This window comes from Malus domestica, chromosome 12, assembly GCF_042453785.1.
Source record: "Malus domestica chromosome 12, GDT2T_hap1".
In the NCBI taxonomy this organism is placed as follows: domain Eukaryota; kingdom Viridiplantae; phylum Streptophyta; class Magnoliopsida; order Rosales; family Rosaceae; genus Malus; species Malus domestica.
This window is the reverse complement of record NC_091672.1, coordinates 7,409,758-7,433,528: the sequence shown is the minus strand read 5'-3', so window position 1 is coordinate 7,433,528 and position 23,771 is coordinate 7,409,758. Positions and strand designations below refer to the sequence as shown.

Here is a 23,771-nt window from a genome sequence, read left to right as displayed (position 1 = left end):
AGAGAAAAACAAGTTTTTTTCAGTCCGAGGAAAGTGCTTCTATCATCTATACAATATTAGCCGTTGATAAGGAGTTGCAACCAGACAAGGTGAAAGAAAAATGTTAGTTTCCAATTGTAAGCTTTCAGTGCACTTTGAGGCTACTGAGGTGTAACACATAATTGAGAAGTTGGTGTTTGTGGAACTTTTCAAAGCAAAAAAAACAAAGGGTACTCTCTCTTTCATTCAGCATGGATAGTCCCTTGCATGTCGATCAGCGCAAACTTTGCTCCAGAGGTACCCAAGTCCATTCCGAGATAAAGCCGCTCCACCCCCCAACTGAAACACCCACTTGAGATTCATCATTACTGCTTCCAACAACCATTGGTACTGTTGGACCTCTTGGCCGCCATCTTGGTCTTGCATGCTCGTTCTTCACGCCATTACACAACCATTTCTTGAAAACTCCGTCTGTAGACTAAACATCCCTGAAGCATCAAACACTTAACAACTTGAATTTGATGCACAACTACTATAACTACTTGGTGTTGGTGATGAGAGAGAGAGAGAGAGAGAGAGAGAGAGAGAGAGAGAGAGAGAGAGAGAGAGAGAGAGACCATGTGTATGCATATGTGTATGTGTCGGGGATGACGACCATGGAAACATGAAGGAGGTTGCATTTGCAGCCATGGGAAATGCTATAAATGGGTGTAAAGATCATTTTACATTTTGAACTGGGTTTGGGAGGATAGTTTAGGTAATAACTCTGGGTTTAAAGAGATATTAATTCTTTAATAAAAATTAATATGAGTATAAATAGTAAGTTGGGTGTAGAGAGAGATTACATGGGGTCAAATAAAATTTCCCATGTTTCATTTAAATCAACAACTCCAAATAGTAATGAATGAGTAATTGTAACAATAAATTATGGCTTGCCTCAGTAATTTGCGGTGTGTAGCAAGGTACGGAGTGCCTCGTCAAATATAAACCCCACGAATTTGGCGTGAGAAAGATAAGCATTCATGGTTGCTGGTATTTTGGGATAGTTGTGGAATAAAGGAGGTTAGGGCTTCTAGTAAAGATGGCAACTAAAGGTGAAGAGGGACTTGAGGCAATGATCAAGGGGAGGGAGGTTAAGCTTGAGGGTTGCGGTTTTCCAGCACTTAGATATAGCTCGCTCTACTTGTTGTGCTTTACCTCTCAAGTGTATCGATGGTCTCAATCCATAGACGTAGGAACTCTTCAAACCCTAGTTAGGGAATCCCTTGGTCTTCTCGTCTCTTCTTGTTTTGTCAAGTCTTCCCTTATATTTTTCATTATTATAGATACAACATACCTCTTTGAAGTAATACTTTGGAGAGTCAGTAGCTTCGTGAAAGCTAGATAAACCGCTATGCCCAAAGCCTTCTCTTTCCTGCATCAAATCTCACAACAAAGCTCTATATTTTATCATGCTTCTCTTTGTTTTCTCCCTTAATTTCATGCAAGAGCTTTAAAAGGGCAGGGTTATTCCAGCATAGATCTAGGCAACGCTGAGTTTTGAATCTGGTTAGGTTTTAAGTGTTTTCGTCGGTTTGTAAAAAGGGTAGGAACTTCTAGTCTCACAGCCTTCCCACGTGAGATTAAAGATTGTAGGTTTAGATTTTGGTACTCCCAAGTAGTTCAAAATCTCTACAGACTTCAATTCCACATAGGTCGGATGACTTTTGTATTCGTCGATACCACAACCCACTCGGCAAGGCTCGTTATGTTGCATTTGCCTACTTAATCATATCTAGTGAAGAATATTTTAGCATAATTTGAATTAAAATGTTAATGTATTAGTATAAACTTGCTTCGATATAACCCAGCATGATGGATATGTTGATGGAGTTATGCCCTAAATGCCAATTTCGTAATGGGTGGTGCTCTGCACACACCCATTTTTACCTCTCATACACCCATCTTAATTTTTGGCTGTTGGATCAAATGAATTAAAAAAGATCAAGGGACTAAAATTAACAAGGGTGCGTAGGAGGTAAAAAATGGTGTGTAGGAGGTAAAAAATGGTGTGTGAATAACACTATCATTTTGTAATACTGGATATTATGTAACAACTCCATTTTAATTAATTAATAAGAGGGCAAGGTTAATTAAGTCATGAGTTTTGGCTTTATATTATAGAGATAATATATTGAATGACTCCATAGGATTTAAGGTATAGAAGAAATGTCCTAAACGAGATTAGGGTAAGGTGACTTGTCTTCCATTGTCACTTAGTCCTTAAACAAAGTTCCAAGTCGTTTAAATAATCAACTAGACATCGACTATCCGTAAAGGAACCTTTAGGAATTGTGATTGTCTTTAGGAGTAATTAGGTTTTCATCCTTATTTTTACTACTCTATTGATTAAAACCTTATTACTTTTCAATTTTTGATCAAGGTCCTTTGTATTAATAATATCATTAATTATTTCAATAATAAAATATTTTTTATTTCTAAATATATTCATTTAATATTAAAAATGTTACAATTAGTATATTTATATTTATGGCTAAATTTTTTATCATATATTTTTATTTTTAGTTTGTACCCATTTTTAATTTGCAACCCTTTTTTAATTTGTACCAATTTTCCTTTCAATTTTAATTTGTACCCATATATTAATTTCTTTTTGTGCCCATATTTTTTAAAGTTTTATTTGTATTGTACCCATATTTTTTTATTTATTTGTACCCATTTTTATTTTTGCTAAATGTACCCATTTTGAAGAATGTACCCATGTTTTGATACAATAATTTTTTGGTTATTTTTTATGAATGTACCCATGTTTACACACACACACACAATAGTATATTTATATTTTAATATTTGTAATCCCACAAATTATGTTTTTTATTTAAAATCTCATTACTATAAACAACTATAAATTTTAATTTTTAATTTAAAAAATATAGTAACGTACATAGAAATAAATTATCAATTAATTTTAGGGACTTGGATCAAAAATTGAAAACCAACAAAGTTTCAGTCAAAGATTATTCATAACTAGGGACCGCATCCAAAGTCTCCCTTGTCTTTAATACTTTGTATGCTTAAACTGGCAAAATAAAGGAAAATGTCAATTAAAAGTAGGATCAATTGGCGCCATAGTTGTTGTGACATACGTTCTAATACATATTATGATTGTGTAAATCCTAAGTAGAGATAGATTATGAATCATTTGAGATCTAAAAGATCTTTCCTAATAGACTTTGTATTACTTGGAGAGCAAGTTTCTATCATTCTTATTACTATAAATTAGGGGTGGTTCGGTATGGGATACCGAACCAAAAGCTATATACCAAATACCGAACCGAAAAAGTTCGGGATGAGATTTCAGCAACCGAAACCGATCCGAAATTTCACCTTTCCCGAATTTCGGTATTCCCGAATGTTTTTCGGTTTTTCGGTACGGTTCGGGACGTAGCCAACACCAACAATCTCCAGTGGCTTCTTCACAAGCCTCCTCCTGAGAGATCTTAATACCATTCTCCTCCGCCGCCTCCACCATTCTCAGAAAGCAATGACCACGGCGGCGACTCCGAATCCACCTAGCTCCTAACCCCACACCCACCCCTCTCCACAATAAAATCTTCTCATGCCATTTATGCACAAATCCTTCAGAACCCACATGCAAAGATCTGATCTTTTTCTTTGAGCACGGCAGCGACTCTGAGTCCACCTCGCTCCCAACCCCACACGGCCACACCCACTCCTCTCCACAATCACATCTTCTTATGCCATTTCTGCACAAATCCTTCAAAACCCACATGCAAAAATCCAATCTTTTTCTCTCGAGCTTCAGTGATCATCAAATGGAATTATTTGTTGTGGGTTATGGATCGTGCCTGCGCAGCGCTGAGGATTCGTAACCCAGAGACGAGAGAGCTTCAGAGAGGATAGAGAGAGAAATGGGTCGAGGCCAGAGACGAGAGAGCTTCTTCCTATCTCTGCTTTCCCAACACGAAGACTGCTTCTCTCTCTCTGCCTCAAGAATCAAGTTTCAAAACCAAAACAAAAGCTTTGTGATTTTAGTTTCCAAAAAAAGCTTTGTGCTTTTCTCCCAAACCGACAAGGCATCACCATCACATGCCTTTTCCATATTATTTTATTTTTGTGCCTTTGCTAGTGGAACCGAAAGGCTCTGCTTTTTATTTTATTTTTTCATTGTTCTTTGCAGATGTAGCGCTGGAAAGTAGGAACCAAAGGCAAAAGCTAAAGAAGATTTCGGGACTTCGGGAATACCGAAGAAATGAATTTTGAAAACAAATCCCATACCGAATTTTTCGGTATTTTTCGGTACGGGATTACCAAAGTTCGGGATAGTTTCGGTTTGGGATTTATCGGTTTGGGTTTGGGATTTTTTCGGTTTGGTTTGGGAATTTCGGGAATTTTTCCCAACCCTACTATAAATAAAGGCATAAGGGCTGGAGAATAACACACAATTCCTCAGGCCTATTCTCCACTCTCTTTCTCTCCATGCCGCACCCCTCAATTAAATATAGGCCACAACATGTTATCAGTGAGCTCTTAACGCAACGCTAAAGATAATTTATTCGTTTTCAATTAGGGGAGTATTATGTTTCAATTATTCTTAGTTGATTAATTTTTTATTTTATTGGATTTATATACTTTTGTTGGTTCACATTTTTTTTTTCTTGTGTGAACGTGATACAAGCTTTGAAGATTGAAAGCCGAAATCTGAAGAAAAAACTCATACATACTCATTCACAATATTCATCACGTAATACAAGTTTTCCAAAATAACAATGTTTAATTGGATATTTTTCAATCATGATTGCATGAACCTTCACCATATTACATGACCCAACTTACGTTTTACGAATTTTAGATTCTACACAAATTGTTTATACATTATATTCATAATATTACAATTATGTGAATTGAATATGTGTGAATAAACGAAAAAAAAAAAATATTGAAGCATTTTGTAAACCCTAAAAATTTGAGGAAAAAAAGAAGGGAAAATACGGCTGAGCCGCTGGAACTAAGCCATGCTGAGCCGCACTAGCCGAGCTCCTAAGGAGCCAAGCTGTTCCTGCCTCGATATCCAGAGCCACAAGAAAATCATTTCGAAGATTTCCCAAACAATTCTCGACTATTCGTTAAGATTCCCCTGTGAATCTCATCGGGTTTTGGTCCTCCTCACCACCTCTTTTCTATTTCGAAATTGAACAACCCCGTGCATCTGGGAGTTGCCATCGCCGGCGCACTGCAATTTGGCAGACGTTGGCTGGATCTTCCTGCAGTTTTTCGGCCATTTGCTACCGAAGCTCCTGAAGCCCAGCCCACATCTCCTTCCCAAGCCTGAAACTTGTTTATGGGCCCGTTTCCCTCGGCTTTTCCTTCACTGCCACATGATGTTTGCAGATGCTCTAATGGGCTGCCTACAGTAGCCTTTCAAGCCCACAGCAGCCCAGTGGCTGCAAAGTCTTGACTTTTAACAGGAGCCAACAATTCCTTGTTGGGCTGCCACTGTCATTTTTCTCAGCCCAGCCAAATTATTTTCTTGGCCCGTTTTGTTTCTAGCCCACACCAAATTAGTAGGATGTCTACGGCCTAGCCTCATTTTAGGCTATATTTTCTAATTGTTGGTCCACAGCCTAGTCAATTAAATTAATAATTTATTGGACCTGAAGCTCCAACACTTAGGGTCGTTTCCATATACTTTCATATAAAGGGTCCCGAAGCTACCCACTACTATTATATTGTTTTCAATTAAGTTATATATTTTTGTCCTGTATATATTGCGTTTGTTTGCAGGTACTGTGAACTAGAAGTTCATAATTTCAAACTCGAAGTTTCAGAAAAATGCCATAGAAACTTGAACTTTCTTAACACGCAACAGTCATGTTGAGACTCGAAGTTCGCCATACCCAAATCCGTTTAAAACAAACCATATCTTAGAACTCGAAAGTTCTAACTTTGAAGCTCATGGAGATTTTATTTCCTAAAGGACCAATCACATTCTTATTTTCACCTTCCGTGAATTGTCGAACCGTAACAAGTTCGACTTCGCTAATTTGGAAGTTTCGAAGAGAAACTATTTTATGTGGATACAAGACATGACACTTTACTTGACTATGACTAGTTGCAAAGTAATTATAGCCAATTATGGTGTGTAAGAGCTGAATAAGCCTTCGCCATGATCTTCATTCGAAGATTTATTCGTAAAGCAGATCAAATGGAAGTGCCTTACTAAATAAGGATTTCATGGCACTTTAACTCACTCCTACATACCATTTCAATCATGTGAAGCAAGACATGATTGAAACTTTTACGTCCAAGATTAGGTACAATTTTGAAGTTTATATTCGATCAAATTTTGACTGAAAGAAAATCTTTCTCGTCCTTCCATGTCTCTAAATTGCTCTTGAAGCAACAATATAGAGACCAGAAGTTTACCAAATATTTGGATCTGATTACTACACACCTGTGAGAGAAATGTACCAAAGTGATCGATTGGGAGGTACCAAACACTATAAACTCAACTTCAGCTACAGTCTACTGAATCGTGATACCCAATCTCGGCTGGGGCCCATCGAAATATCTGCTATGCTTCAGCAGAGGCATACCAAAAAAACCCCTCCAACTTCTGCTGGAACCTTTCAAAACCAAGTCTGGGTCTGTCTCTCTCACATCCCAATTTTGAGTTTGTTTTACAACATATGGTAGAATCAGGGCTTGCCAAGAGATGGCATCACAGTATGCGTGATCCCTAGTACTTAAAATCTAAAAACTTTATGAATAAATGATAGTATTCCTAAACCTCAACCCTGAAGAATCTACTTTCGTTTTGATAGAATAAATCATTGGTATGCATATGTCTGTGCCTCTACCAATGTTATTGAGGAGTATCATTCCCGTTAATTTGTGAGGCTAATTTTACTCCACCCAACACATTGTGAAAACTCAAATTTCACATGAAAGGCCACATTAGCTGAACCCCCTGGTACATTTTGGTTGACTTTGTGAACAATTTCTTTTGTTCTCGGATTTAAGATTGATGTTTGGGTGACATTATTAATCTTTCTAACCGCTCAGTAGGGATTGTTGTTACAATAACGGAATATAAAACTTGGATAAGGGTTAAAAAGTATAAATTGATCTAATTGGGGTAAAATTGCTCGAATTTTTCAAAATCGGCGACGAAGCTGTTTTAATATTTACTAATGTTCATTCTACCAACAAAAATATCAATGCCTTAGAAGTTAAAGTAATAAGGTGAAGTCAATTTAATCCATAAAAGAAAATGGCCTGAAATTTTATTTAAGATCATGAAATATTCAACACATATTTAGCTAGGGAGCAATATAGTTCATCTTTTAACAGGAAGAAGAAGCAGGTGCGACGGTAGTCATAACACAATGATTCCAAAGTTGTTTACCCCTTACCAAAGCCTTAGATCTTCTTATTCCAATGCTCCCCCCAAGAGTCCAGTTCAAAAAAATATCATGACATTTTTTTCCCACCGCCACAATAGCTCGACAACTTTTGTCACTAATTGGTTGTCCATGAAAAATGTAGTTGTATGCATCGTGTGCATACTTTATGGAGAAATGTTTTTTGCACTCAGCTAAAGCCTTCTCATCTATTGCCTCCAACATCGGAAATGTGTTACTCACCAAAAACAAAACTACCACAATTGGAAATATGTTTATTCCGGCCATGCTTTGAAGAATGAGTAACTTTTAATTTTCTCAGAGAATGATGTATTTGATGGAGTTGAAGTTTAAGGCATGTGGCTCAATACTTATAAGGAATAGGTGAAAGTACGAGTCATTCTAAAAATAAAAAAACGTATTTGCCTTTAAAACTAAATAAGCAACATACTGAATTGCTATGGGATAGTAAATACGAGAGTTTCAAATTTTGGTATTTACGTAGTATGTTAAAAATAACAGAATGAGAGATAAATTATTTAAATAGGAACTATTACAAACTACTTGTTATGTGCCATTATATTACTTCACTATCGAGTAATTTTTGCAATGAAAAAGCAAAAGCTTTTTTAGTTTTATATGATAATGACAAAGTAATATGATTATGAAATTTATTAATAAGTGAAGAATTGCTGAAATACAATAAAATAAGTAAATGAGCACCTTTTTTAGAAACTCATTTTAGAACAAATATTATATCAACCTAACTTTCTAAACACGAAAGTGTGAAATGAGCACCCTTTTTAGAAACTTGTTTTTGTTTATTCAGACTACATGCACAATATAAAAAAAAAAAATCAAGATATGAATAAGTGTGAAATGAATAGATTTCATGAACCAGGAGTATGCTGAGGTTCATTGATTACAAGAGCTTAAGTGTGAAATGAATAGATTTCACGAATTTTGTATGTACAATGTAAACACGAAAATTCTGTATCGAATGAAACAATAACACATGTACAAAGTAGATTTGTATTGATGAATTTGTAGGGTTACAATCTCTATATACAACTTTCCTCTAATTCAGTCTTCAAATTTGATGTAGATTCGTAGGTTGTGGATCCAAGGGTTGCGATGACTTGATCTCAGTCGAACGGTTGAACGATTGCTTCAAGTTTTGAGCTTTAAACAATGCGTGGATGGTCTTCACCTTAGGTTTAGGGCTTCAACAAAGGTGATAGTGATGTAGGATTTCGTTGATTCAAGGGTCTTGGCGACTTGATCTTGAATCGAATGTCATTATAAGTTTTGAGCTTGCAACAAAGTCTTGAAGGAATCAACACAAGTGCTTGTTGATTCGTCAAGGGAATGCTTTGGCTTCAGTCGAAAGAAAGCTTTGGCTTTGGTTGAATGTTCTTCGAAGAGAACTTTGACAACGTATTAGTCTTCAAAGATTCGGTAGAGGTTATCCTTTTGTGAGAATTTTGGCCTTGAATGAAGAAATTGTCCACCCTGAATATAGAAATTGCCGACCTTGAATGTAGACATTGTCGACCTTGTGCTTGTCTTGGGACCTTGTATTTATAGACTTCCAAAGCCATGCTTTTGGGTGGATTTGGCTTTGATTTGTGTCTTGATTTTTCCAAAGGAGAATTTAGGCATGTTTTGTGTCTTAATTTAAGCCACTTTCCCTTGCTTAGCCAAATTATAGGGCTTTCTTGCTTATTTTGCAAGCAATCTTCAATTCTTGCTCGTTTTGTGAAGATGCTTTAGCTTTCTTTTCGGTTTTGGGAGCAGTTTGGGCCATTTGCCGACTTTAAGGAGATTTCTTCCCCTGTGCGGCATTTTAGGAATGCTTTTGAGCTTCCTTTGCTTGATTTGTGCCACATGTCATTGAGGACTTGTTCATTTGTGATGAGTCATATGCCACGTGGAGCTTTGTGATGCATTATTTGTATGCAACGAAATTTACATGCCTACAAGTGCCCCCACTTCAAGGCACATTGTAGGCATGTGCTTGTCACATGTAGGAAACATGTTTTGAAGTCCTGTAATGTGAATATTCTAACTCAAGGGTCGTTGAGACTTCATCTTGAATTAGTTTGCTTCTTCAAGGGCCGTAGAGGCGTATTTCTTGAATTGAAATTATAAATTTCGTCAAGGGCTGTTGAAGCGTATTTCTTGAGTGGAATATTTCTTCAAGGATCGTTGAAGCTTGGTCTTGAATTAAATAAAAAATTTCTTCAAGGGCCGTCGAGGCTTGATCTTGAACGAAACATTTTTTCAAGGGCCGTTGAGGCTTGATCTTGAGAGAAATGAAAATTTTCTTCAAGGGCCGTAGAGGCTTGGTCTTGAAAGAAATTTTTCCTCAAGGGTTATAGATGCTTGATCTTGAAAGAAATTTTGGAAATGGATAAATCGGCACATACTTATTGTGCGTATTGATTTTCCATAATTTTGACAAAATACATTTGGTGTATTTTGAATTTTTTTCCTTGTGGATGTAGGAAAAAAAATTGTTTTTCCTTCCTTAAGTAGGAACCTCCTTTAATTTTGGTAATGAGGGTGATTTCCTTCAAAGTGTTGGAAATCTTTGGTGATTTCCTTCAAGGTTTAGGAAAGATTTAATGCTTGTCCTTGGGTAAGTAGGATTTGCATTTTTTTCCTTTCCCTTTTTCTTTTCCATGCCAAAGAGGGTATTTTCCCTTTTGGTTTGGGAAACACATCATTTAACTTGCATGTGAAGTTTGAGGTTGTTTTCTCTTCTGGAAAATTATGTAAAAATATGGGAAATGTAGCTTTATCTTTTCAAGCATATATCGCACACCACTAGGAAAAATCAGGAAAGCCTTCAACTTGTCATTTTCCCACAGTTGCGCAGTTCTGACGGGAAAACAACTTTTGCGGGATTAACTTTGAAAACTGGAATGTTTAGCTTTAGGGAAAATATGAAATTTGGACACAACGATTATCAGCCTCTTAGCTTCCTTCTCCAATTGGCCTTGCATCAAAACTCTTCTGGAAAGTTGAATTATCACAAAAAATGTCATGCTTGCGCAGATTGGCTGAAACTTGCCATTTTTTTCTTGGAATTTGCTTCCTTCTTTTGGTTGGAATGTACTTCCTTCTTTTGATTTTCCTTTTTTTATTTGGTATGTACTCTCCCTTATAACATTAGGAAGCAATTGACCCCTATTTATAGGACAATTGGGTGTGTGTTTTTGTCATAAAACACCCTTACTGTGTGCTTGCTGCTTGTTGTTGCCGTGGCTGCTTGCTGTTGCTGCTGTGGGCTGCTTGCTTGGAGCTTGTTGCATTGCATCACTTTTTACCGCGTGGTGCTGTGCAAAAGACTGTAGTGGGGTTTTGCTGTGTAGTGCCTTTTGGTCGCAGTTTTCCCTCTATGGTGATGTTGCTATGCAGTGCAAGAAATTGCTTGCGTAATTGCTGCGGGGTTACGTAGTGTGATTGGGTAGCATTTTGGTTTTCTTTGCTACTGTAGTGTGCTTTGACGGACCGTTTTGTAGCTGCCTTCTTTGCTGTGCTACTCAAGCTTTGTGGCTGATTTCTCTTCGTCGTTGTGACTGTCATCGCCATCTTTCAACGCTCACGAGGTTTGTCTCACATGTCTTTTGCAAGCAATTTTTTTTTTCTTCTTGCCACCCGACTCTTATGTTTATGTTGCCTTATTTGTTTTATTGCAGCCATGGTATTTTTCATGTGTTTTAAGAGCAATACCATCCCCATTCTTGCGAAGGAAGGCGATTCACAAGATAGGGGAACAACGTTGAAGCTCTGTGCACTGTTGACTAGCCCTGAGACGCTTGCTCTTCCTGCAAAAGACAACTTAATGCATTTCAAGTTGTGTTCTTTTGAAGTATCTTGGGAGGTGACATATTTTGGTTGACCAAATACGAAGAAGAAAATGTGTACATCGATGATTCTTATCTTGAATCCTTCGCACCATGTTTGTGACAATCCGCTGGCTTCATTTAAGCTTCTTAGTGATCGCATTTGTAACGGAGCTATGACTTGGAATAATACCTTGTCGACTACTGGAAAAGCCGTCTTTGTTTTTTTGCTCATTTTGTAATACGGCTTTGTAGCCGAATTCTTCCCTTAAAGAAATAAAGTATTCACATTCTTGAATTTGCTCTTTATTCTTCAAAGTGTTTGTGTTTTTGTTGATGATGTGATTGTACTTGAAGTTTTAAAGTTTCAAGTTGCTTATGTATCCTCGGTTGATGAGGGATTAAGTCATGACGTAGTTCAAAGGAGTGATGGATTTTTTATGGTGATTTTTCTTTTTGTTTTGCTGTACACAGTTTATGCTTTTGCAAGCCAAGAGCGTTGGGTGTCACCTTTTAAGCTCGTGCGAACAAGAAGCATTGTGCTGTATGTAATTTAGGCTCATGCAGGCAATGAGCATTGTGCCATGTGTAGTTTAGGCTCGTGCAAGTGAGGAGCATTGTGCCGTGTGCAGTTTAGGCTTGTGTAGGCGAGGAGCATTGGGTGTTGTCTTTTAAGCTCGTGCGAACAAGGAACATTGGGTGTTGCATTTTAAGCTTGTGTGAACAAGGATCATTGTTGCTGCCTTTTAAACTCGTGTGAACAAGGAGCATTGTGCTGTGTGCAATTTAGGCTCGTGCAGGTAAGGAGCTTTATGCCATGTGCAATTTAGGCTCTTGCGGGTGAGAAGCATTTTGTCGTGTGTAATTTAGGCTTATACAGGCGACGAGCTTTGTGCCATGTGTAGTTTAGGCTTATGCAGGCTAGGAGCTTTGTGCCGTGTGCAGTTTAGGCTCATGCAGGAGAGGAGCATTGAGTGTTGCCTTTTAAGCTCATGCGAACAAGGAGCGTTGAGTGCCGCCTTTTAAGCTCATGCGAACAAGGAGTGTTATGCCATGTGCAGTTTAGGCTCATGCAGACAAGAATCATTGTGCCATGTGCAGTTTAGGCTTAAGTCATGACGTAGTTCAAAGGAGTGATGGATTTTTTATGGTGATTTTTCTTTTTGTTTTGTTGTACACAGTTTATGCTTTTGCAGGCCAAGAGCGTAGGGTGTCACCTTTTAAGCTCGTGCGAACAAGAAGCATTGTGCCGTATGTAATTTAGGCTCATGCAGGCAATGAGCATTGTGCCATGTGTAGTTTAGGCTAGTGCAAGTGAGGAGCATTGTGCCGTGTGCAGTTTAGGCTTGTGTAGGCGAAGAGCATTGGGTGTTGTCTTTTAAGCTCGTGCGAACAAGGAACATTGGGTGTTGCATTTTAAGCTTGTGTGAACAAGGATCATTGTTGCTGCCTTTTAAACTCGTGTGAACAAGGAGCATTGTGCTGTGTGCAATTTAGGCTCGTGCAGGTAAGGAGCTTTATGCCATGTGCAATTTAGGCTCTTGCGGGTGAGAAGCATTTTGTCGTGTGTAATTTAGGCTTATACAGGCGACGAGCTTTGTGCCATGTGTAGTTTAGGCTTATGCAGGCTAGGAGCTTTGTGCCGTGTGCAGTTTAGGCTCATGCAGGAGAGGAGCATTGAGTGTTGCCTTTTAAGCTCATGCGAACAAGGAGCGTTGAGTGCCGCCTTTTAAGCTCATGCGAACAAGGAGTGTTATGCCATGTGCAGTTTAGGCTCATGCAGACAAGAATCATTGTGCCATGTGCAGTTTAGGCTTAAGTCATGACGTAGTTCAAAGGAGTGATGGATTTTTTATGGTGATTTTTCTTTTTGTTTTGTTGTACACAGTTTATGCTTTTGCAGGCCAAGAGCGTAGGGTGTCACCTTTTAAGCTCGTGCGAACAAGAAGCATTGTGCCGTATGTAATTTAGGCTCATGCAGGCAATGAGCATTGTGCCATGTGTAGTTTAGGCTAGTGCAAGTGAGGAGCATTGTGCCGTGTGCAGTTTAGGCTTGTGTAGGCGAAGAGCATTGGGTGTTGTCTTTTAAGCTCGTGCGAACAAGGAACATTGGGTGTTGCATTTTAAGCTTGTGTGAACAAGGATCATTGTTGCTGCCTTTTAAACTCGTGTGAACAAGGAGCATTGTGCTGTGTGCAATTTAGGCTCGTGCAGGTAAGGAGCTTTATGCCATGTGCAATTTAGGCTCTTGCGGGTGAGAAGCATTTTGCCGTGTGTAATTTAGGCTTATACAGGCGACGAGCTTTGTGCCATGTGTAGTTTAGGCTTATGCAGGCTAGGAGCTTTGTGCCGTGTGCAGTTTAGGCTCATGCAGGAGATGAGCATTGAGTGTTGCCTTTTCAGCTCATGCGAACAAGGAGCGTTGAGTGCCGCCTTTTAAGCTCATGCGAACAAGGAGTGTTATGCCATGTGCAGTTTAGGCTCATGCAGACAAGGATCATTGTGCCATGTGCAGTTTAGGCTTATGCAGGCGAAAAGCATTGGGTGTTTGGTTTTAGGGTAATAATGCTTCAAGAATCTACCATTGATGAGGCTGATCTTTAAGTTGTCTTATTTCATGATTAAGTAGGCGTCGTTGGTGTATACCTATTGTATTACGTAAGGTCCATCGCACTTTGATGTGAACTTTTTTTTTGTCTGGTGAGTTGTGATGATAGACCTTCATACTGCTAAGACAAGATCTCCAGTTTGGAAAGACCTTGGGCGGACTTTCTTGTTGAATGCCTTGGATAACCGTGTTTGGTAACATTCCAAGTGTTGTTGAGCTTCGAGCCTTCTTTCGTCGAGTGCCTCTAACTTTTGAAGTCGTAGCTTCTCTGTTTCCTCTTTAGTCAAGCCTTCTTGTATAGCCATCCTTAGTGGGGGGAATTGACTTTTGAGTGGCAGAATAACTTCCATGCTATATATGAGAGAATAAGGTGTAGCTTGGGTAAGAGTTCTATGTGTCGTCCTATATGCCTAAAGTGCTTCGCTTATTCTTTCTTGCTAGTCTCTCTTTGTTTGGCAGATTACCTTCTTCAGAAGGTTGCACATCATTTTGTTGAATGCTTTCGCAAGACCGTTAGCGGAGCATGATACATGAAAGACTTGTGTTACTTGAATTTGTATTTCTCGTAGAGCTTGTCTATGAGTGATAGTGCCTCGTGGCCAGTGGTTGCGTCTACCATGATTTCGATGATTGGCAAGGGAAATTCATCATTCAGGCAAACATCATTGAAGTTGTGGAAATCTACGCAAACACATATTTGTCCAAATTTCTTGGTGATCCATTGAGGGTATTGCACCTCTCGAATAAAGCCTGCTTCGATTAGCTTGTAAATCTCGACCTCAATTTGTGGGATGGGCTCGGATCGATAGCATCTTTGAGTTTGCTTTATCAGTCATGTTCCAGGCTTGACTGCAAGACAATGCATGGTGATGGTAGGGTCAAGGTCGGGCATTTCCTTGTAGGTCCAAGCAAAGATGTCTTTGTACTCCAATAGTAGTTGGTAGTACTCCTCTATCTTATTCGTACTTAACAGCGTACTTATAAAGATAGGTTTCGACTCATCTTTTGTGCCAAAGTTGAGCTCTTTGAGATCATCAACCGTGGCTTGCCCTCCCCATCTTCGAGTTGTGGTGGCGCAACAGTGACATCCTCCTTGGGGATTTCATCTTCTTTGTCTTCTTGGATTGTGATGTGGAAGACATCTTGGATCTCTTTTTAGTGTTGTTCTCTTAGCTAGTATGGATGATGGTGCACTTAGTTACCTTCAATTGTCCTTTTGTGTCAACTTCCAAGGTTGCTTGGGGTTTCATCCTTGAAGGAATCGAGCTTCGAATGTCGTCATTTTCTGCCAAACGGTCGAGCTTTTCTTCTTTGGGCGTTGTCCTTCACTTTCTAGAAGGCTTATTGGTTTCTTCAAGTCTTTCCAAGGCTGACCATCGTGGAGGAAAGCTAACTATGTCACTTTGCTTATTAGGTTTTGACAACATTTCAAACACAAAGCTTTGAGGTGTTAGCGTGTTAAGCCGTTTGAAGATAAAAGTTAAGTCTTGACCACCAATGTGCTCAAGTGCCAAGATTCTGGGTTTTGAACAATTCAGCCTATCAGAGACTGACGTTCGAGGGGCGGGTTTAGGCTCCGCTTGATTTTGTTCCACACTTACGCTGGTGTGTTGAGTCCTAACGTTTTTCACTTTTCTTGAATCTTCATAGGTGTATTTGGTGTGAAGCCAAGTCCAGCTTTGTTGTTGTCAACTCCGTAACCATGTTCCTTTAACTTCTTTTGAGTCTCAGTGTGGTCACATTCTTTGTCGTTGACGGTGTTTGATACCTTCTTTCTAAGATTTTAAGAGGAGGCGAAATCTTACCCAGCATTTGACATGAATTTGTAGTTGTTTGGATCGAAACCTTCTTCGGTCATGAGTTTGTAGTCGTTTGGATTGAAACCTTCTTCAGTCATGAGTTTATAGTCGTTTGGATCGAAACCTTCTTCGGTCCTCTTGGTTGGAAGAGAGCTTGGCTCTGTCCTCTTTGGCAGGGGTTTTACGAAACCTTGTGGTGGTTTTGAAACTTTAGTGTTGCCTAGCTGCGTCAAAGGTAAAACTGCATTTATCTTGAGCAGCTTTACATCATCCTTGTGCAGCTGTGTGTCGGCTTTGCTTGTTTCAGTTTCGAATGGGGATTGCCCATTCTTTTTTCTTGACATAGGAATGTATCGGAAGATGGGTATGTTTGGTCTTTTTGAGGGCGTCGCACTCCCTTTGATTGTTATAGTCTTAACAGGCTCATCGTTGCTTTTGCCTAAAGATGGCACGACCTCCCTTTCTTGTTTCTTGGGCATAACTTGCCACTCTTGTTTCTTAGGTGTGCCCATGGATTTGATTTCTTTTGGAAAAGCTTTAGGCACCATGTCTTTATCCATGTAGAACTTTGCATTTGTGAAATGTGATTCGGTTTCAATGAATGGCTTGGTGTTGCCATGTATCACCTTTACTCCTTATTGGTAGAACTTTAAGCATTGGTGAAGGGTGGATGGCACCACTCCATTCTCGTGGATCCAAGGCCTTCCTAAGAGAAAGTTGTAGGAAGTTCTTGCATCAATCACGTGGAATAAAGTGATTGATTTGAGTTCGTAAATGGTCATCTCCACTCGAATCATGTCCATCGCTCTTTGTCCTCATTGACTAAAACCTTAGATTAAGAGGCGACTTTGGGATAGTTCATCCACCTTGATTCCGATCGTGGTCATTGTTGACTATGGCATGATGTTTGTGGCCGACCCACCATCCATAAGCATGCGGTTGATTTTGTTTTCTCTCACGTATCCAGAGACCAAGAAATGACAGTTGTGAGGCTTTGACCCTAGCAGCAAGTCTTCGTCAGTGAAGGTTGATTGTGTCATGGGCGGCATAACATGTGGCCAAAGCTTTAAGCCTTCATCTTTGCTTACTTGCACCTCGTGGTCGTCGGGACTCGCCAAGACCGCTACTAGTGCTTTTCGTATCTCCTTAGGGAATCATAGTGCTTCCTTGATGCTAAAGTGTGCCGACAAGCTTTCTTTGGGTTTAAGGGTCTTATCTTCCTTGATGGAAATAACTTTGCCTTTCGAGGGCTCTTCTATCTCCACTTCAACCATGTGATAGGCAGCGGTAGTGCATGGTTGGAAGTTCTTTGGGATGTACTCGTGCAAGGAGACGGAAGTGGACGGTTCTTGCTCCATAGGTTCCTCTACGTATGTTGGCTTAGTAGCTCTTACGCTCATTTTGGGCTTCTTATTATTGCAGCGGCGGTGCTTTCTCCCATGTTCCACCTTTCGCTTTATAGCTTGTGTTATTAGCTTCATTGTCTTTTTGTAGGTCACCAATGTCCATCATTCTTCATCGTATGTAGGTGCATTCTGGTTGCTTGCCCCCAATGATGGTTGTGCAGAAGGTGCCGTGTAGCTTGAACAAGTAGTCTAGCATTGTATCCACGTCAGAGTCAAGAAAATGGTACATCTTCTGCTCCAGTTCCCTCAAGGTGTTTTTGTACCTATCTTGGGTGCGAGAAGGCTCACATTTCTTCATCTCCTTTGCTTTGCTTTTGGAGGAGATCTTGATGGTTGCAGAGGAAGTCTTGATGGGGGTAGTATTGACAGTAAAAATTTCTTTAGCGGCCTTCTTCCCAGTCTTGTCTACCTTTGGGGCGAACACCTTATCCTTCTTGAAGTTGGTGATTGGCTCATTCTTCCTATGATTGGAGATACTCAGCTCCATGTCATGGGAATGAGTTGCCAGCTCCTCAAATCTTCTTAGTTTTATGTCTTGGAGGATGTAATGGAACCCCCAGTGTATGCCTTGAACACACATCTCAATGATGGAGGTTTCAGAAAGCTGATCTTTACAATCTAGACTTAATGAACGCCACCTATTGATGTAGTCGACAATAGGTTCATCATTCCACTGTTTCGTACTTGTTAGCTCCAACATGCTTACGATGCGACAAGTGTTATAGAAGCGGTTGAGGAATTCCCTTTCAAGCTAGTCCCAGTTGTTGATGGACTTAGGCTCAAGGTCAGTGTACCAGTCAAAGGCATTACCTTTTAACGAGCATATGAACTGCTTGACGAGGTAGTCTCATTCCGTCCTAGCATTGTTGCAGGTTTCAATGAAATGAGCAATATGTTGCTTAGGATTACCTTTTTCATCGAATTGCATGAATTTAGGCGGTTGATAACCCATTGGCATCCTTAAGGCATCAATCTTCTTGGAGGAATGCTTTACGTATAGAACGGAGTCATGTGAGCTTCCTTCGTATTGTGCTTTAATGGTGTTTGTGATCATATCTTGCAGCTGTTTAATGGAAACATATCCCATGAGCGTCACAGCTCAGTCCATCTCCACCTTCTCCTCAGCTTTGTTTATCAGAGGCTCCTCATTTTCGTCAGTTTCCTCCTTTGGTGGATCAACATTTGGGTCAGCTTTCTCGTTGTGCTGCGCCTCCAGACAGTTGACAAGTGTAGCAATCTATAAGTCTTTTTCCTACACAGTCCTTGTTAACCTTGTGATTGGTTTGCTCATTTATGCCAGCTGCTCTTCGATTGAAGTCGCACCAGTAATCATGACTTGCATGGCTACGGGATACGAGCTACTGCTTAAGTCGGCATTGGAAGTCAATGACTCAGAGTACCTCATCGGGCTTTCTTTCCTTGGTGCCCTTAGTGAGGCCAGGGTGATCACATGCTCATGCCTCAGGTGCTTTTGTTCATCCGGTAGAGTTGATGTAGGGGTGGAATGCACGACAGATAGAGCTCTTGCCTTGCTTCGGGTTATGACGCCCAAAGTGCCACCACTTGCGACAAGGGTGCTCTTATTCTTCGCGTTGGTTACGGGAATAACTTGATCTTTTCTTGATGCCATGTGTGTTTCTTATGGATTTGAAGACAAGATGAGAGGCAAAGATGGTCCCACTGAGCGTGCCAAATTTGTAAACACGAAAATTATGTATCGACTGAAACAAGAACACTTGTACAAAGTAGTTTTGTATTGATGAATTTGTAGGGTTACAATCTTTGTTTACAACTTTCCTCTGATTCAGTTTTCAAATTTGATGTACATACGTAGGTTGTTAATCCAAAGGTCGCGATGACTTGATCTTGGATGAACGGTTGAACGATTACTTCAAGTTTTGAGCTTGAAATAATGCATGGATGGTCTTCACCTTAGGTTTAGGGCTGCGACAAAGGTGATGTTTATGTAGGATTTCATTGATTCAAAGGTCTTGGCAACTTGATCTTGAATCGAATGTCATTACAAGTTTTGAGCTTACAACAAAGTCTTGAAGGAATCGGCACAAGTGCTTGTTGATTCTTCAAGAGAATGCTTCGACTTCGGTGTAAAGAAACCTTCGGCTTTCGTTGAATATTCTTCGAAGAGAGATTTGGCAACGTATTAGTCTTCAAGGATTTGGCAGAGGTTTTCCTTTTGTGAGAATTTCGGCCTTGAATGTAGAAATTGTCCACCTTGAATGTAGACATTGTCGACCTTGTGCTTGTCTTGGGACCTTGTATTTATAGACTTCCAAAGCCATGCCTTTGGGTGGATTAGCCTTTGATTTGTGTCTTGATTCGTCCATGGGAGAATTTAGGCATGTTTTGTGTCTTAATTTCAACCACTTTCCCCTGCTTGGCCGAATTATAGGGCTTTCTTGCTTATTTTGCGGGCAATCTTCGATTCTTGCTTGTTTTGTGAAGATGCTTTAACTTTCTTTCCGGTTTTGGGAGCAATTTGGGCCCCTTGCCTATTTTAAGGAGATTTCTTCCCATTTGCTTGATTTGTGCCACATGTCATTGATGACTTATTCATTTGTGATGAGTCATATGCCATGTGGAGCTTTGTGATGCATCATTTGTATGTAATGAAATATACATGTCTACAACAGCTAAATATAACATCGTTATTTTAATACATTCGAATCTACATAAGAGATATGGGAATAGGCTAAGCCTCACAATGGGTTAGCAATTGTAATTTGGTTGGAATTCGCCTTTGGAGAAATCAAACTTTAGACGTTTTACTTAGGAATATCACTAGACCAAAGCATTAAATGTTTTACTTAAGAATATCACAGACCGTAGCACTAAAGGACAACTATATATAACATCTTGAATCAAAAGTCCAATTGGAAATGACCTAGAATATTTTGCAATAAAACTGCTCTATCTCTTAAGATTCATGCTTGGGATTTCAAAGATTAACATCCAACAACATGTATAGCAAGATTTACCAACAAATTAACGTGCCTCTAATAGTAAGCAGTGGCAAATATTATGTTAAATAAATTTTATCCTCTTAAAGTAAACCCGATAGGTTCTTGTCCTATTAGCTTGACTAATTCGAAGCTATTTTAGGAGTCATTTAAGACGTCTAAACATCAATATATTTAATTTAAACTATTTCACTAAATTTCAATCGTAATCCAACTAATCAAATTAATTAATATCATTTTGTCTTATTATTTTCATATTTTTTGAAATTGCTCCAATAATATGAAGACCAAAATTTGACATGGAAGGCCATTGAACCCCCTGATACATTTTGGTTTACTTTGTGAACAATTTCTTTTGTTCACAGATTTAAGATTGGTAGATTGGTGTTTGGATGACATTATCAATCTTCCTAACCGCTCAATAGGGATTGTTGTTACAATAACGGAATATAAAACCTGGATAAGAGTTATAAACTATAAATTGATCTAATTGGGGTAAAATTACTTAAATTTTTCAAAATCGGCGAGGAAGTTGTTTTAAAATTTACTAATGTTCATTCTACCAACAAAAATATTAATGCCATAGAACTTAAAGTAATAAGGTGAAGACTGTTTAATCCATAAAAGAAAATGGCGGGAAATTTTATTTAAGATCATGAAATATTCACCACATATTTAGCTAGGGAGCAATATAGTTCATCTTCTAATAGGAAGAAGAAGCAGGTGCGATGGTAATTAGAACACAATGATTCCAAAGTTGTTTACCCCTTGACAAAGCCTTAGATCTTTTTATTCCAGTGCTTCCCCCAAGAGTCCAGTCCAAAAATATATCATGACATTTTTTTCCCACCACCACAATAGCCCGACAACTTTTGTCACTAATCGGTTGTCTGTGAAAAATGTAGTTGTATGCATCGTGTGCATACTTTATGGAGAAATGTTTTTTGCACTCAGCTAATGCCTTCTCATCTATTGCCTCCAACATTGGAAATGTGTTACTCACCAAAAACAAAACTACCACAATTGGAAAGATGTTTATTCCGGCCATGCTTCGAAGAATGAGTAACTTTTAATTTTCTGAGAGAATAATGTATTTAATGGAGTTGAAGTTTAAGGCATGTGGCTCAATACTTATAAGGCATAATGTAAAAGTCCAAGTCATTCTAAAAATAAAAAACGTATTTGCCTTTAAAACTAAACAAGCAACATATTGAATTGCTATGGGATATTAAATACGAGAGTTTCAAAATTTTGGTATTTACGTAGTATGTTAAAAATAACGGAATGGGAGATAAATTATTTAAATTGGAACTATTACAAACTACTTGTTATGTGCCAAAATATTACTTCACTATCAAGTAACTTCCTCCCTCGACCTCGTCTACCTCCTCAGCAAACTGCAAAAGCATCATATCAAATGGACTGGGCTGCAAATAGCGGAGGAGGGAGGCGTTGGCGGTAGTCACAGCCTCGGCTTGGAGAAAATGAAGAAGAAGTGAAAGTTCGAAGAAAAGGAAGAAGATAGGTGTAGGGAAAATGACTTTTTTGCCTTTTAAAGGCAGTTATGCAGATACCTACTTAATGGAAGAATAGATGAAAAATTAAAAAAATTAACAGTAGGATGCAAATTGACTAATTATGAGAGTTGATGGGGGAAATTGGCCAAAATTAAAGTTGAAGAGGGAAATTAGCCAATCCTTACAAATTCAAGGGGTAAATTGATGAATACCTCTATTATGTTAAACAAATTTTATCCTCTTAAAGTAAACCCGATAGGTTCTTGCCCTATGAGTTTGACTAATTCAAAGCTATTTTAGGAGTCATTTAAGATGTCTAAACATCAATATATTTAATTTAAACTATTTCACTAAATTTCAATCGTAATCCAACAAATTTAATTAATTAGTCAACCATTTTGTCTTATTATTTTCATATTTTTTGAAATTGCTCCAACAATATGATGATAGAAACTTTTTATATGCAATTGTTAGAACATATTGCTAACACAGGGTCCTTTCAGATTCATTAGAAAATACATAGTTATTTTGGGCTTAAATGATGGGAAAAGGCCATACATGGTGAGAGGATCAAGACATTGAGCCTATATGCCAGCCCAACATTCAATAGACAGAGCACTACTGTAATGACGAAAGATGGCCACCAACAAACGACTGGTCTTTACTGACAGAAAGAGGTGAGTGCAGAACCTAAATTACTTTCCGACTACCAAGGCTAAATTGGTGGGCCTAAAAAATTTCTGGCACATAGCTCCAAAGACAAGTCTGTCCATATGTCAACTCAAGGCCACGTGTTGGCTATCAACAGGAGAAGAAGTCTATCAAGGAACGTAGGTATGGTTGGGCCCAACACTATCCTTTCGTAAATTGGATATTATGTAATAACTCCATTTTAATTAATTAATAAGAGGGCAAGATTAATTAAGTCATGAGTTTTGGCTTTATATTATAGAGATAATATATTGAATGACTCCATAGGATTTAAGATATAGAAGAAATGTCCTAAACGAGATTAGGGCAAGGAGAATTGTCTTCCATAGTCACTTAGTCCTTCAACAAAGTTCCAAGTCGTTTAAAAAGTCAACAGGACATTGACTATCCGAAAAGGAACCTTTAGGGACTGTGATTGTCTTTAATACTTTGTATGCTTAAACAGGCAAAATAAAGGAAAATGTCACTTAATAGTAGGATCAATTGGCGCCATAGTTGTTGTGACATACGTTCTAATACATATTTTGATTGTGTAAATCCTACGTAGAGATAGATTAGGAATCATTTGGGATTTAGAAGATCTTTCCTAATAGACTTTGTATTACTTAGACAACAAGTTTCTTTCATTCTTATTACTATAAATAAAGGCACACGGGCTGGGGAATAACACATAATTCCTCAAGCCTATTCTCCACTCTTTTTGTCTCCATGTCGCACTCCTCAATTAAATATAGGCCACAACATGTTATCAACAAGCTCTTGATGCTACGCGAAAGAGAATTTATTCATCTTCAATTAGGGGAGTATTACGTTTCAATTATTCTTAATTGATTAATTTTTATTTTATTGGATTTATATATTTTTATTGATTCAATTTATTTTTCTTGTGTTGAACATGATACAAGCTTTGAAGATTGAAAGCCGAAATTTGAACAAAGAACTCCTACATACCCGTTCACAATATTCACCACGCAATATAGGTTCTTCCAAAATAACAGCGTTTATCTAGATATTTTTTCATCGGTGATTGCATGAACCTTCACCATATTACATGACCAACTTACATAAATTGTTTATGCATTATATTAATAATATTACAATTATGTGAATTAAATATATGTCAATAAACAAAAAAAAAATATTTGAAGCATGGACTAGGGTTTTGTAAACCGGTAAGAATCTGAGGGGAAAAAACGGAAATCTAATGAAAAGGGCTTCAAAACTTTGAGTTTTACCCAAAAACCACCCACTAACTTTATTTGATGATAAGGACAAGAGAAAGAAAATGAAAATAAAAACATACCTAACAAGCGCACAAAGGTCCATCTCTCTTCAAATCTCTTAGAATTCAACTCTGTTTCAATCTCCAATTTCCGAACATCCAAACGGACCTCAAAGTCTTATTGATTCAAGAAAATGAAGTTGAAGATCAACAAAGCTTGCGATTTCCATACACCTGCATCAATACATGATTCGCCACCGTGACAATGACGATGAT

The 23,771-nt window shown here is 38.5% G+C and overlaps 1 long non-coding RNA gene across 1 annotated transcript; it reads right to left on the bottom strand.

Moving 5' to 3' along the window:
• Positions 1-90: 90 nt before the first annotated feature.
• Positions 91-748, bottom strand: LOC139189954 (uncharacterized). The gene is made up of 2 exons (XR_011573761.1): positions 597-748; positions 91-467 (listed from the first exon to the last, which is right to left on the bottom strand). It is a non-coding gene; the product is annotated as an uncharacterized lncRNA (long non-coding RNA).
• Positions 749-23,771: the final 23,023 nt, after the last annotated feature.